General features: G+C 31.3%; 1 protein-coding gene across 6 annotated transcripts in view; it reads left to right on the top strand.

Annotated features, from left to right (window-relative positions):
- The first annotated feature begins 4,976 nt into the window (after nt 1-4,976).
- Nucleotides 4,977-16,551, top strand: part of LOC124360241 (rab GTPase-activating protein 1-like) — an 84,030-nt gene continuing 72,455 nt past the window's right edge. For 5 of the 6 annotated variants that reach the window (XM_046813682.1, XM_046813677.1, XM_046813678.1 and 2 more), the window contains exon 1: nt 4,978-5,152. The gene's annotated coding sequence lies outside the window, so the exon portion shown is untranslated. Of the gene's footprint in view, nt 5,153-16,551 lie in introns of all 6 variants that reach the window. The other variant, XM_046813680.1, reaches the window with a different exon arrangement.

Consider the following 16,551-nt stretch of genomic DNA (forward strand, 5'->3'; position numbering starts at 1 on the left):
GAATTGAGGACAAACCACCTATAGAATTGATTAAATATTTGAAAAAAATCAAGCGTTTTACTACAATGATTCTCAGATTCAAGACTATAAAGATCCCCCAATTTGTGGTCATTTATGTGTTTTTGTGTTGAATGAACTGAGTGATGGTAAAGATTTTAAAGAAGTTTGTTAACAAATTATTGCTTAATAAATATGGATTCACAAAATATTTTTTGACGTATTTTGGAACACAAATTATTCAAAATGTAGATAATAGTTTGAATTTTGATAGTTTGAGAAATGAGTTTTGATAACAAGTTAGAAAATGTATTACAAAACCTTCCAGATTCAGATATGTTTGCTGTCGAGATTGAAGATTTTAAAGCAGAATATGATAACAAACTTGCAAATTTCATGAGTTCAAATGAAGTTGCTGATAAAATAAAACATTGGAAAAAGAAGTTGATGATGGTGTAAAAAAATTATTTACCAATTTAATGTCTCACATCGAAAAAGCTGAAAGATGAAATTACTGAAGCGATCAAAGTTGAAAAGAATTATGTTAGTTTGGCTAATAAGAAAAAGAATTGTCGTGTTCGACCTGGTATTGACAAACATGATGTTGTTTGTTAAAGAACAAATTTTAAAACCTCTAAAATTATCAGAAAACATCGATATTGTTGATTTACATGATCCGAATGTTAAAAATGCCTTAGATTTTAAAGGAAAAAGAATTAGCGGTGTTAGTAAAGGAATTAATCCATTTGATGTTGTTGTAATGATTCAATTAGAAGATCCTATTAAAATGTTTAATGAACTAAAACAAAATTATGAGAATCATAAACAGCATGTTAAAGATTTTACAACAGAAGTCTATGAAAACACTTAGAAGCGAGAAGTAAAAAGATCTATAGAAAATTGTGATGAAAAATTTACAAATTTTGAAGGAAAATTTCAATCTATATAAGGGCGATCTTTATGGAAAAATAACAAACTTTTTGGAAGATTTCCTAAATTTCAAGAGGGTTTTTAATGAAACCGATAGAAAAAATGGTGAAGTTTTTAAAAGAGTAGTTACTAATCAATCTTTACTTCATGATAAATTAATTAAACTAGAAGAAAACTTTTGGCGAAATTAATGAAAAAGTTATAAAAAAATAAGCATCTTTTGATAATTATAGTTTTAGATGCCACAAAAACTTTTGAGAATATTGATCATAAACTCGTTGAATACAACGATTTATATCTCGATAAAGTAAATAAACTAGAAGAAAACTTAATAATTTAAAGAAGATGTCGATAAAACTTTTGAAAACATCGACAACAGATTTAATGGAGTAGGTGGTTACGATGATTCAATTTAAATTTTTTCTTTTGTAAATGGCGCTCATATACTGTGTGAGGTGCAAAGAGAAAACTGCCACAAACGATATAAAATACTATGCAAACATTTACGGAGTTAAGAGAATATCTGGAAAATGTGCTGAATGTAACTCAAAAAAGAGCCAATTTATAAAAACTTGAAATTTTTTTCCTAATAAATAGAGATGGCGGGACATTACAGAGCTTTCGATCTTTTTATCAATGCAACACGAAAGAGATTTGAAAAAAGAACATTGGGAAGGACATTTCTCAAAAATATGAATTATCCGAAGATATGATGAGATTATACGTAAACAAATTGAATTGGTATAACAATTGCAAAATATCAAACTTTATCATCAAGTTCATTCAAGAAAATATACATTATCAATTAAAAGATCATATGTCTGTTCTTTGTCTCTATCAACACTTGAGTATAAAGTATTTTGGATGAAAATAAAGATACAGTTGATTGGAATAATATTATAGATAGGCGGTTACTATCCTGTGCAAATTTTTATTGAAATATGTGACCGAGATCGCAAAATTTAAGGAAGAGAATCCTGAATATGACGAAGTAGATCATTAAAAATGACTCTAATCTTTTTAATTATTTTACTAAAATTTATATCTTTTCTTATAAAAACGTACATTAGATCGATGAAAAAATGATACACGATGTTTTAAAATTTCTCTTATTAAATGGCGGACTACAGAAAAATATGCTAGTGATATTGAAAGGGCGGAGTTTAAAAATTTCTATCCAATTAGTAAACAACATTTGAATGAACCGAATAAAAAGAACTGAGTTTAATATTGATTTTGGAGATAACTTTTGCTCGTCTAAACTTCCAGTTTTTATATTTCTGGAACTTTAACAAAACAAGATGGTCAAGCATATCTTGGAACTGATAATGTTAGATTAATCGATAATTTTATACCGTTTTTTATTTTCTAAGATTGAAGTAAGAAAACACAATAAATTGATAGAAGAAGTCGAAAACTGTGGCCAATTAAGCACAATTAAAGGAACTATTTCGTATTCAAAAAGTGATGTATTTTCAAACAGTTTTGAATCAACTTTTAAATTTGGACAATTTGAAGCGGTCGGTAATTTAGCACATTTCGGCTTAGGATTCTTTGAAAATGTAAATTTTCCAATCTATAAAGGTGGATTTTACATTAGTTTTTTCATAAGAGCTGAAGACGATGATGTGATTCTGAAGACTGCAACTGGAAATGTTATGCCTGTTGATGGAAAAATAACAAATTAACGAGTTTTTCATTAGAGTTCCGATGATTGATTACAAAACCACGAGTAAAATTCAGTTGATTGATGAAATTATAAAATCTCAAAACATTATGTTTAAATTTCTAGATTGGCAAATGTATTGAACAAAAAGGTATTTCCGGAACAACTTATTCGTTCGATATCACAAATATTTATAGAAATATCTTCAATCCCAAGTTCGTTATCATCGGTTTTCAAAACAGATAGACAGAATAATCAAGAAAAAAATCCTTCAAAGTTTGATAGTTTGGATGTAAAAAATATCAGAGTAAAATTGAACGGTTCTTATTATCCAGATGAATTACAAAATTTAAACATTTCCGGAGTCTTTTCAGAATCATGTATCAGATGTATCAAGATTTTAAGAAAGTTTACTACAAAAATATGGAAATGTATTACAACCCCAAAGAATTTATAGCAAATAGACCCATTTAATGTCATTGATACAACAAAGAGTTTTTGACAAATATTTCTAGTTTCAAAAGAACGATATAATTATCAATATGGATTTTCAAAAAGCTGTTACAAACGCGATTTGTTATGTGGTTGTGGTTCTGAGAAATTTTTAGCCTATGATGTGATTAAGAACGATATTAAAGAAATTCAGTAAAAATCGTCTTATTTTATGTGAGCGAATGTTAGCAAATTTCATTATTTCCGTTTATAGATTTTTTCATTGAGATTTCTGGATTTTTTTCATTAAAACAGCTTAGAAATTAGAAGCCTACAATGAACAGTAAAACAGCTATAGATTCGGTTAATTTTTCATTCGTGAGTTACAGATTAGTTTATTGTCCTTTAAACAGTATTTTACGTTGATTTTCTGACTGTCCCAAAAGTGAACTAGAACCCTCACATTCGTATCTACTCATGCTATAATTTATTGTTATTTATTAAATTTTACATATTTCATACTAAAACTATAGTAAATAACTGATAATAAAGCAAATAACCAAAGGCCAACCAAAAAATCTGACAAAAAAATAATTTGGGCAGAAACGGTTAAACCATAAAAAGTAAAATAACTGTGTGGTTTTTGCAATTGGCTTTATTTAGGTGAATATTTAATTACTAACCTTGCAGGATTATAGTCTAAACTATATGGTATGATGATGTATTCTTTATACAAGACTCAGGCCTACGATAATAGCTACATCGCTACATCATGTAATACAAACATTATTATGGCCCATATCATATAGTTATTTATGACACTTAAATACATATATACACATATAGAAACTGTTTACATTTACAATAGATAGATATAGACTACCTAAAACAGTAATATAGAGCTGGAGTATATATATATATATATATATATATATATATATATATATATATATATATATATATATATATTACCCCTTTTTTATCACTAGTAGTTGCTGTTGGTAACGTATAGGTACAATCTATCGTGACTCGCGCTAGTTTGTTATAGACAATTGTCTAATCTCTGACATGAAACACGAGTAGGTGTAGTGTCTTTTTAAAACAGAGAATACCGAGGCATTATAATTATATTCAGAAAAGGTTATTTAAATATTAGCACTCTATACCATAGAGGAATTAAGAACTGAATAGTTTTTTTTGTTTTTATATTATTTGCTTGCTCCTGCTATTAAAACAAATTTCAAAGGCATTGCAATGGTACCTTAATAGGTACATATAATTACATAACATGCAAATCTAGAATCTGTAGCCAATCGTTTAAACTACTAGAAATAATATTTTATGGATAATAGAAGGAATAGTGCCATAAGTGAAAAACGAGAATTGTAAATGTCTTAGAATTTAAAGCTTTCAGGTGTATTATATTAGTAGAAAGTCATTCTTAGGCCCCATTATTTTTTACGAGATATTAATTCTAAACCTTCTTTAATCATTCGCTGTGTAATTTTCTTAATTTTGACAGCTATTCATTTATATTTTACGAGAATTTCAAAAATGTTGTTCAAACGGATTAAAAATAGTGTTAGCTTCAGTCATGTTATTAGCCTATCTAAGTTTCTTCTGAGAAATGTCGTCTATCTACGGGTACCAGTCCTCAAGGTTTGGAAGCTAGCACAACATTGTAAGTGATAGACCATTATCGATTGTCCTATCTGTTTAGTTTGCTTAACACGAATTTTATTTTACATTGTTCACCCATGAAGCGTACTAATTAGAAAGAAATAAATTACGAGTTTCTTCGCTAATAAGGAGACGTCAACTATTAAATTCTATATAGTACATTGCACTGACCATTTTGAAACACGTTTTCCTCCATGGCTGTTTATTTCTTTGGATCGTCGTGTGTTTATCGTTGAATATCGGAATATCAGCTGTATTTCTTATTTTTCGACAACTAGTCTGTGTCTGTGTCTGTCTGCCAAAATGACATATGATGTGATACGATTGCGTCTTCTTCCAGAACCCAATAATACTTGTTATTATTAATTTTTAGGAACAAATAACGTGATAGGAGGTTTTGATTGCGGCTTGTTGATATACTGGAGATGATTTTAGAAATCGGCTGAGGTAATTAAAACAGATATTATTATTGGATTTGGAGGAGTTAAGTACATTTGTAGATGGATTCATTTACTTTTCAGTGTTAGATGTTATAGATTTACATACACTATCCCAACAATTGTCTTAGCTTCCTGAAATGAACAGATTACAATTAAGCCTATTTTATTATATGTTACTTATGTATTAAGACAGAGAAGTAAATTATTTACCTAGTAATAATTTTTAGCTTGTAAGGTGTAAATTGCAGCAGCTCTCATAATTTAAATATAATAATTATTTTATTTGTATGAGGTCTACACCTACTTTCCATCTTCGGGCTTATTCTACAGACTTTATGTGCATGAGTTAATATGCTGCCAAGAATACATAGAAAAAGTATTTTTGTTAAAAAGCAAATCGTACACAATGTAACTATCATAAAAGTAATTTTTATAGAGGCTAACATAGTTAATCCTTTTACTGGTGGGTTTTTCCTCAGTAAGAGTGCTCTAAAAAAGTGAGTTTTTTAAATTGTATTTTTTTAGGTGATTTGGGTTTACTATACAGTAGGCGTGTTATGAAAAACACTCAAATGTTTTTGGAGTTTTTTTGTATCTATACAGAAATTGGTAATTGTGAAAGTAATGGCCGGAATGGCAAAATACAAGTTTCGTGTTATTAACTTATTGGAATCCTCCTTCAGAACAAAACAATATAAGGTTTGACGGGGTGGAAATGAGAAATAACGAAGTTGTAGAACATAACAAATGGGGCTACAGTATAATAAGAGGCCACCACCACAATAGAATCAATCATATTATTTATGATTATCTAAACTGTAGAAACAAAAATGTTGACATGAATTACATTATATAAAAAGCTATCTACGTTGTGTATCTATAAAATGTAGGTAACAAACAAAACAGTTTAACGTTTAGTTACTTTTTACTGTTTTTAAGGATATACTATGATTCTATTGTGGTGGTGGCCTACTATTATACTGCAGCAAAAAATGGAACAAATGTTCACACACGGAGCAATAATTCCATGTTATACATCCACGTCGGGCATCACGTGACCTTTTGTGACCGTGATTCAACCTCGTGATAAAGTCATTGGGATGCGGTGCCATCTTCGGCAAACGTAAATGAAAAATAATACTGAAATGAACAGACTTGTTGCCCAAAGAACAGTGTTTTTCTAATTTTGAGCTACAAATTAATTAGTTGTTGAGTCGGGTTTGAGACGAGTGCCTCCTGGCCATCAACGCGGGGCTGCGGCAGTGCTGCCGCGCGTTTGGATGTGCAACGAAAGAAATACGTGGACCAGGGGTGGTGATGGTCACCAACCAACTGGGAGCACCGGGGGGTGGGGGTATGGAATACCCCCCATGGACGGGTCGGCGGGGTTTCGGGGGTTCCCCCCGGGGAATAATTTTTAAAAAATAAACACCTAAACAAAACCGTGGTTTTTAAGCTAACAATGAAGCACATTTTTTTTAAAGCAGTAAACGAAGAACAAAATTGTACACTTTAGCAAAAGACCTGTTTCATTGTAAAAATAATGCACACCAAATCAAATATTCAAGAAAAATTTAATAAACCCACTTAAATCTGGATCCTGAGTATCTGCGTTTTTTTTTACCGTATTTGACACTTATAAATTGAGTAATGAACGAACAGTGCTTATTTATTTGAATTATCATGATTTAAAAAATAATAATCGGAAAATCAATAAATTTTGAACGTATATACCTCGAAATCAAGGAAAATTAAAATAAATGGTAGTTAGTTGCAAACCACTTTTAACTAGTTGTAATTAAGTTGTACCCCTCCCCCAACACGTACTGCGCGTTAATAGAAATCTGCCCACCTGCCACTCGCGCAAATGGTGTAGACCCCCCGCTCAGTCAGCAATTCGGCAAGGCTTAACATGAGTTATCATTTTAAACAAACATTTTAACGGTCATTTGTAAAAATGTTCTTATATTAATCAATATACAGAAAGTAAAAACTGTTGACACCTCTGCTGAGATAAAAAAAAAAAACCACCTAAGTAAATAAGAAAACCAGGTAAAATTTTCAAACATATTCTCCAGTTATGTAAATAACGTTTCCAAACGATAAAACAATTAACCTTAAAATCAATTAATTATTACAGGATGTAAAAACAGTAAAACAGTTGAAATGTCAAAAAAAATCATAAAAACCTCGACTTAAACCAAATACAGAACTGCATCATTGTTTTCAAACGATTCCCTTATTCCATAAACATGTAACAGTTAAAATTACCCTAGACCCAAGTACCCTAATTACTGAAGTTAATTAAGTAAATATAAAGACATAACTAATTCCCTCACTTTGAAATATATAAAAAAATCCTCACAATAATGGGAACAATCATAATCATACAGCATAAACTTGACTCAATACAGTACTCGAATCTAGACGATCAAGAAGTGCTTCTCATTTCAGAGCTCGATTCACACAGTTTTATTCCAATAACTCACTCTTAGAGTCAATGTTAATCAATATGTTCCTCTCTCCGTGTGCATCCAAAACAAATGCTATTCTAGAATTATATCATCTAGTCCCATTGATCTGCCTCGTGAATCTCGTTCTTTGATTTAGCGAGACCAGACATCAGTTAGTCCACCGCCAGTCCGTCGCGCGGCCCGGCGCCCTGCAAACGCGCCTTGGCAGCAGGTGTGTGTGTGTGTAATGCGCGGCAGAGATGTCCAAAGCCTCCTCACATGGAAAATATTGTGTTTGCGATTAACTAGAATTAACGAAGGGCGGTCCGACCATAGTTTTCTGTTAGTTTATTAAATAACATAAATTAATACATCTTTTAAGACTCCAGTATCTCGAGCCAATAGGAAATATTAACGAACGTTTGTATAAGTTTTAAAAATGAATTATAATACAAAATCGTAGTTTTTTTTCGTCTAGTTTCAAGAGGCCCGCCGGTTTTAACCTTTAAGGTTGGAGGCGCAGGGGGACCACGTCCCCCTGTCCCCCCCCCGGGCCAGCAATCGGGCAAAAACATCAGTCCATCCCCGGTTTAAAAAACAATACACGAACCGCTCTATACAGAACAATATACACTCATTATTAAAAAATTCCATGTTTCTATTAAAAAAGGAAATAAATCCCGGTTTCGGTGCCAAAACATAAACTCTTAACATGCCCCACAAAACACTCTGACACACACAATTCACTAAGACAATTTGTCCGAACTATTGGATGATTGAATCCATGAATTGTCACACACCTCACTCAAACCCAAACTAACAGGTACACAAATATCTTGTGAAGCACTGACATTCTGTCGCGGAGTGCTCAGATGGACGGATACGCTATCAATTCCGGCCGCCAGATAGTATTTAAAGTAAACAGATATTCAACATAGTGCACACAAACAGAACATTAAAAACATTAAAACCTATTTATGAATATACCCCCTAAAACCATGTTCTTCTTCGTCATTTTGCACCCCCTAAAACTAAAAAACCATATATAATTTTTGTTCAGAAGGATGAACAGAGATACATTGATAACATTAAATTCGTGATTTAGCCAGGGTCGGGCCCTTTAACTCATAATTGCCCCAGTAATGTATGCACAAAAGTTATTATATTTACCAAAATATGAGAAATGAAATAAAATATTCAGCATTCTCACTCCATTAAACAAACCTAATGGTACAGGTTTAGGAACAAGAGTTTAGTAACCAATACACAAGTCTCCTCCACAGAAACCTTTGATGGATGAAAGGCAACGAAAACAGTTGCGAAACAAACAAAGTGGAACGTCGCAATCCCCGCACAATCGTGTCCCGGTGCCCGCTGCTTGTGGCATGCTCTCTTCGGCTTGTCCTTCTTATCTGTAGCAAGGATGGTGGCGGGAAAATGCCAAGCAGTAAGTCTTAGGGGAGCTTCTTAGCCAGAAATTCATCTGTAAGTCTTTCTCACACCATTTTACGCAATCAATAATTACACAAACAGTCACATTTATTTACTCACGGTAAACACAAGAAAACGTTCACAATCAGGGCAACTGGTAACGTAAAAGTGAGGTTACAACCTGTATTCACTACACAAACAGAAATAGAATCAACTTATTACTTGCAAAAACTGATTGAATACTGCCATATGACCTGAATACCATCGATTTGGTCTGAAAGAAATGAATAAAAGAACAACTGCGATCTAGTGGGAACGACGAAAACTACTTGAAACTGTTTCTTATTTATTCTGCTATATTACATTTGTATTCAAGCGAGAGATATTCATCATGAAACATTATTATAAAGACTGTTTGGCATCATAGCACTTCCCGCATGGCTATCGGGATTACTGCAAGTAGCACTTAGGGCACACCCGAATCCGTTGCAGGATTACTAGTCAAAGGGTTAATACTGAATTGTTTCGTTTAGTATCTAAGCATGTGGCTGCAGTATACCACGAAAGGCCACAGCGATAACTGAACCATTGAACCAAATTATCGATTAAAATTACTTAAACTATTGAATACTAACCCATTCTTAACATAGTTACTCAATTGATTAAAACAAACTGTTTTTAATGTATTATAACAATATTGTGTAAAATTGATGTGAACAATGTAAAATCATTTGCATGGTATTTGAATAATGGCCACAACAAAAATGGTGCTGAACTTAGGTTATTTTATTCACAAAGCTGTCGAACATGCTTATCTTTCTAAATAATAAGAAGCAAGTTGTATTTCTACTTTGTTACATTTAATATAAATAGTTCTTAACTCATATTATATGATTACTTTTAGATATAGTAAAACATAAGGCTGATCTATTTATATCGTATATGAAATACCTTTAATGTATTTGGTTTGTTATTGTTAGTAGTTTAGATAATCAGAAATATCAAATTATTCAACTGTCGTTGCCACTTATCATACTGCAACCAAGGCATTTGGTAGTCAGAAGTGAAGAATAGCGACTCTGTCCAAACATATCAACAATAGAACATATAGGGTTTTAAAAAATATTTATTCTGTGAAGACCTTGCCTATTAGGCTATTTAATTTATAGGCTATGGATGTTTTGATGAATTTGCCAAGTAGGTTTTCTTTACATTTTAACTTTAAATTCAGAAACAGCGACTGTGGACAATCAACTGCTGTAACAAAAATGATCAACCGAAGAATTTCTATCTTTGCCTATGCAAGCTTAGGCTAAAGTGATGATCTCGGCTCTGTCCCTAGACCACAGTTCAGGGCTGTCGCTCTATAAAATTTTGCGTATACCAAATTTTTTTCTGGTAAATTGTCTTTAAAAATAATTTTCCCGATATTATTTAGAAACTCTTGAAACACTTCAGACACAGCCTTTGTTATTATTATCAAACGTATCAATCACGTTCCGTTATCAATTTATTAGGAAGGACTTCTCATCTTTTCTGAGGAAGAGAAATGTTGCTTACTTGCAAAAAAAGTTGATTTTACTCTTAACCCTTTGTGCTCTTTTTTACATGAAGATGAACCCATGAACTCTCCTGTCCAAGTTTAGAAGCAGTCATTGAAAGCATTGTTGGTCCGAATTTTTTTACTGTGAACCGAATTGCATAACATTAGGAATTAGGTTATTTACCCATAACTTTCAAAAGTGAAAATGATTTGAACTCCGCAACCACCTGGGGGTGGTTGCCACCCTTCTTCGGGACGTGTATATATTTTTTTCAAAAATAACTCGGATATCGATAGAAGCCTAATTTTAAGCAAAAAATCATCTATTAGTTTTTCGAAAAATCCAATGCTTTTCAAGTTATTGGCAATTGAAAACTTCGCAATTGTTTCACGTTTTTTTCATCGGTTTTTTGCAAATATCTCCAAAAGTAATACGTTTTATCGAAAAAATTTTTATAAAGAACACAATTGTAGCAGTTAAAAAACAATGAACAATTTTGTTTCTTTACAATGTATTCTAAGTGCAATATTAGCTATATATATAAAAATCAAAGCATTTTTTTAATTTGTCTTGAAATTTTAATCGATCGTGGTCAATGCCATCTAGCGGCGAGAGATGCATTTTAGGCATTCTATTTAAACAAGAGTATTATTAGTGCTTGAAATAAGCTTTAAAATGAAGCACTATTATTAAAAGTCTTTTGCACGTAAAATAAGTGAGCTGTATTGCAAATAAGAGGGCAAATCTAATTTTTTTTTCTGTTAAAATCAATGGGTTTCAGTAAGTGCCATTTCCACGAAAAATTAAAATTTAATCGTTATTCCACCTAGAATTAACTTATATTATGAAGATTTTGATAGATTGTTTTCGTGTGGCGATGCTTAGGACACATATTTTCAAAAAGTCATGGGTTAAAAAAAATTTCAAAATTTTTGAAAAAACCCCCTTTTTCATAATATCTCAAAAATTACGAAATTAATATAAAGTGTAGGGATGAAAGATTAAATATTTTTCTGACAAAAACATTTGGTTTTTGTGTTTTTTCTGTAAACAAAAAATTTGAACGGATATATGATTGTTTAAAGAGCGCGTGGCAGCGCAATCACAGCCTCTCTTAAGCCCTTTAACCCTTCACCGTTTGAGAAAAGTTTTTTAATATATATTGCAATGAAGGATGTTGTAGCTCTCTTAATTACCTTTTACAATGGTTTTTTATAAATTGTGATAGCATGAAAATTGAAGGAGTTATGGTCAAAAAACTTTATCATATTTTTTTCTACTTAGTAACTTGAAAATTTCTGTACTATGAATATTTGGAGCAATGTGAAAGTACGCAGTATAATAGAGACCCAAAAACTATTGTAATGTGAATATATATTCATAATATGGCTCATATATTTGGAAAAGTAGGCCTGAATACATACCGAACTTTCTTCATATGTATATATAACACTTTTGAAGTGAATTTTGTATAATTGTAAATACTTTATCCAATAAATGCAATTTTTTAACTCTAAATTAAATTATTTTTAAATAATATGTAGTCATATATATTTTACTGTTTTAAATTTAGGGGTAGATTTAAGGGTATGAAAAGCTTAAGAATATGATAATTCATTTTCGAGCGTGTGGAATAAATATTTCCAATCTTTTCATTTTTTAATCAAAAAAAAATTTTTACAATTTTTTTTATCAAGGGGTAGTTTTCAAGGGTTGGAAAGGGGGTTTTTATTTGATAAATTATTATAGAAAATATAAAATATTACTAACTCTATACTTACATCTTTTTATTTCATACACATGTATTTTTTGGTGTGATTTTTTTTTTCAATTTAGGGGTTGTTTGCAAGGGTGTAAAGCTGTTCAAGGGTTGAAAATGATTTTAATATGAGGTAATTGTGTTAGAAACACCTTTAAATTTCACCACCTTAAGATTAAACATGTTTTCTAGCGATTAAATGGCTCATGGCGATTTTTTCCTTAAGGGTTGTTTAACAACCCTTAAAATTAATAGGCGGAGTTCAGATCATTTCACTTTTGAGATAAGGGTAAGATGAAGCCTAATTCCAAAATTTCATGCAAATCGGTTCACAGTAAAACATTCGGAGGTAAGACCGTTATTTTTTGCTTCATTTGACTGACTAGTTCATACAGTACAGCACTTTCTTGCTTGTATTTAACTGCGACAAGTTCGACCGCTTAATCTCCAGCCCAGCAACAACTAGAACAAAACTAAATGTTTCGTTTTCCCTCTATTGTCCAGTAGTATGTACAATGCGAAGTTATTGTCTTTTATTTTGTAAATTCTGATAGCTATTTAACAACTGGGACATTGCTCTAATCTATTGGGGACAATATATTAAAATACTAGTAAACATAGCTTTGTCATTAGAAAATTTCATGCCTTACTGGCAATGTGATAAAAAGTTCTTGTGGGACATGTAAGCTATCTCTGACAGCAGTAATCGTTCTATTTTAGTAATTTTTAAAATATTTTAATGAAATTTTCATTGTGATTGACCGGAACTTCAGTCTATGATAAGTTTAAGAGATGACTTGGAAGCAGAAATGTCAGAATGTTCCTTATCATACCTCCTTATTGATTTAATGTCACAAAATATAATGTTTACTATTAACGTTGTTATTTATAATAAAACATTTTATCCTAATTTTTTCTTTTCACCTAGTTTATTTATTTTGTTATAACATTTGTATTATATACCTATCCTACACATAAAACACATACATATAAAACACATCCTAGAAATGGAAATATATAACAGAAAATTAATGCTACGGCTAAACTATTTTTATATAAATATAGTAATTTAACATTTTCAACATTTATGTAAGGTATTTATAAAATAATAAACTGTTTATGACATAATGTAACTCAAGGTGTAGATGATGGACTTATGATATTCACTATGAAAGTGATTGAAGGTCATACTGATAACTCATGTTACAGAAATTCATTTCTCAAGCACCTGAGTGACCAATTATGTTATTTACAAGTTAGGCCTAAATTTTGATAATACAGCATAATTTTTTAGTGTTTTCAAATTAATATAAGTGTTATCAATGTGGTCAATGCTTTAAGTGGATAGTGGACAATTTAAAACTACATCTGCTTTAACTTTTGTGAGGACTTTAAACTATATATTAGAGTACATTTTTTTGTCCTGACACGAGACACCTTCAACCCTGCAGTCAGCATCACAATGTTGATGTGACCATCATAAGTCGAGTGGCAACTTTTTACCATGTAAATGGCAGTCCCTAACACGAGAAACCCAACTCTGCACATGGAATCACGTTATTAGATGTGATCATCATGAGTCAAGTGGCAACTTTTTAACATATAAATGGCAGTCCCTAACACGAGAAACCCAGCTCTGCACATGGCATCACAATATTAGATGTGATCATCATGAGTCAAGTGGCAACTCTATATTACTCGTATGTAAATGGCAAATACACACGAGACACACAGCTCTGCACATGGTATCACAATATTAGATGTGACTGTCATGAATTGAGTGGCAACGATGCATCATATAAATGATAGTCCACGAGACATCCAGATCTGCATTGGGCATCTGAATGTACAAGGGGCATTCAATAATTATAGACAAATTGTTGTGAACAAAATGCTCTATTTTTACTAAACAGGCATTTTCTTACTTTTTAACAGTCACTGATTAAGAACAGCTCTCATATTTTAAAACTCCAAGGATAAAAATGAAGAAGGTTAAGTCTAGCTCTGTGTGTGTTCAATGGCTGTAGAGTTTGGCAACGCAGCACTTCTCTGTTTGGCGGGCATTCCCCTGACTATCTTCTGCGCTGCACTCGGAAATGTTTTGCAAATGGTTTATTATTTTATTAATGCCATCAGTAATGGGAAGCTTTAAATAATGATAAACGTTAATTCTATCATCGTTGGTTGAACAATTGGAGTAGTTTGCATTACAGTTTTAAAGATGGGAATTTAACTGGACCTAGACACTTTCTTTGGGAATAGTTAATAAGCCATATCATGTTCCTTCTAGAGAAATTTGTTGATGTCTCTTATACCAAAATGGTAATTTACATTGGGATGTTTAAATTGTTTCATTGTTTGCAACAAACTGGAATATTTTTTTGAAATTAACATCAGTGTACATTTTGACCTGAGAGAATATTGGTTTGTTCATAGTGAAGACATTCAATGTTATACAGTGTAATGCAAATATACTACCGAATCCGGGACATTGAGGTGGAGTTGAGCACAAGATTGTTACTAGTATAACACATTAGCCAAACCTAGTACAGTCTCAATTCAACTATGCAAAATCATTCTCTGGGAAAATATAATAATCAATTCTGAATAATATTATATTTCTCTTTATTCTTTAGACTGTGGCTGTTAAAAATTCCCTAATAATTTTTGTCATATTTATTTATTTTGTTTTTGTGTTGAAGCAAATTAAATCCAAATTATTGAAACTACTGACATGTGTTAAAGATGGAGAAGTTATGAAAATACTGTGTATGCTTCATCCATGAAAAAGATTATATATTTATGTTTGCTCTAAAATCATCTACATATGGAGATAATTTCTATAAGCGTTTGAGTTTACAATTTATAGCTGACTCATATTTAGGTTTAGTTAAAGTTTAATTACATTTTTTTATGTTTATAAAAGTGGAGTGTTTATATTTAGAAGTTTTTCATTAAATCTATATCTTAAACCATTATTTGGAGGCTTATATTCATTGTTTATGGTTATAAAGTTTTACTATAGGTAGAATTTTGAAGAGATCTTATAACAGAACTGTTTATAAGATAATTGAACAAGATGTTAGCATGCAGAACTACATTTGTCACAAGTGTTGAAGTGACTAATTCTCAGAGAGTTACTAATGTCATTTGTTTGGGTTAGCTCTGATAAGGACAGGATGTTTATGGTTGTAAACTTCACAATGCAATGACATTGAACACTATTTTGAGACCAAGTACAAAACATTATTCAGTAACTTTGCTTAACAAACAAGTTATGCAAATGTTAGGTTTTTTTATTTCAGTACTAATTAATACGACATTTATGTTTATAAGGAAGTGTAGGCAACTAAATTAATTAATGCATTGCAGGTTTCAAATGATGACTTTTAATTTAGACAGAAAGTGAGTAAGTAGTTTTATCAACACAGTGCACCTTCACTTGATTAAAATAATTGTAAATTTTAATATTTAAGCTAATAAAGTTGTTTTTTTTTCTATATTAACTCAGCTATATCTATGTTTTTGATGGAATTAGACCATCAGATTCACTAACAATTCTCATATACAATACAATTCATAATTCAGTACACAATACAATATTCAATATTCAATTCATGTATACAATACATGTACAATTCACATTTCTCATATATTATTCTGTTAGTTTAAGTTTTTACGAGGTTAAGTGGTAGAGGGGATTTTATAGTCCTAACTTCGCCTCTAATAAAGACATTTTTCATTTCATTTCATTAATTTGTAAGTATTGTGTCATTGTAAGTTCATGTATTCAAATTTCTGATTTAAATCAATAAACCTTGTGTTTGATCTTCGTGGTAATAAAGGCTGGTTGCAATCAGGTTTTCAGGAAAATGTAAGTTTTTAAACTCATAAAATATGTATTATTTGTTACTTAAAAATAGGTATGGATACCTAAATGAAAAGGCAAGCTAACCAAGAACAAAAATATTGAGTTGTGTCACTGTGTAAGTCTCTGTATGCTCTATAATATTTCAAGCCCTGACTTCATTCTTGGTGTATTCTCCTGCGTTCTTTGTCGTAACTGTCAATAATACTGCGTTTTTTATTTAATTATTATTTTTATTAGATGTAACTAATCCTAGTTTTGATACTGTAATAATACCAAACAATGTAGAATTTAGTCGTTTGAAGTATTAGTAACACTAGGGGGTGTGAAGTGTGAACTCAGAGCATAAGC

Source organism: Homalodisca vitripennis, chromosome 4, assembly GCF_021130785.1.
Source record: "Homalodisca vitripennis isolate AUS2020 chromosome 4, UT_GWSS_2.1, whole genome shotgun sequence".
Classification (NCBI taxonomy): Eukaryota; Metazoa; Arthropoda; class Insecta; order Hemiptera; family Cicadellidae; genus Homalodisca; species Homalodisca vitripennis.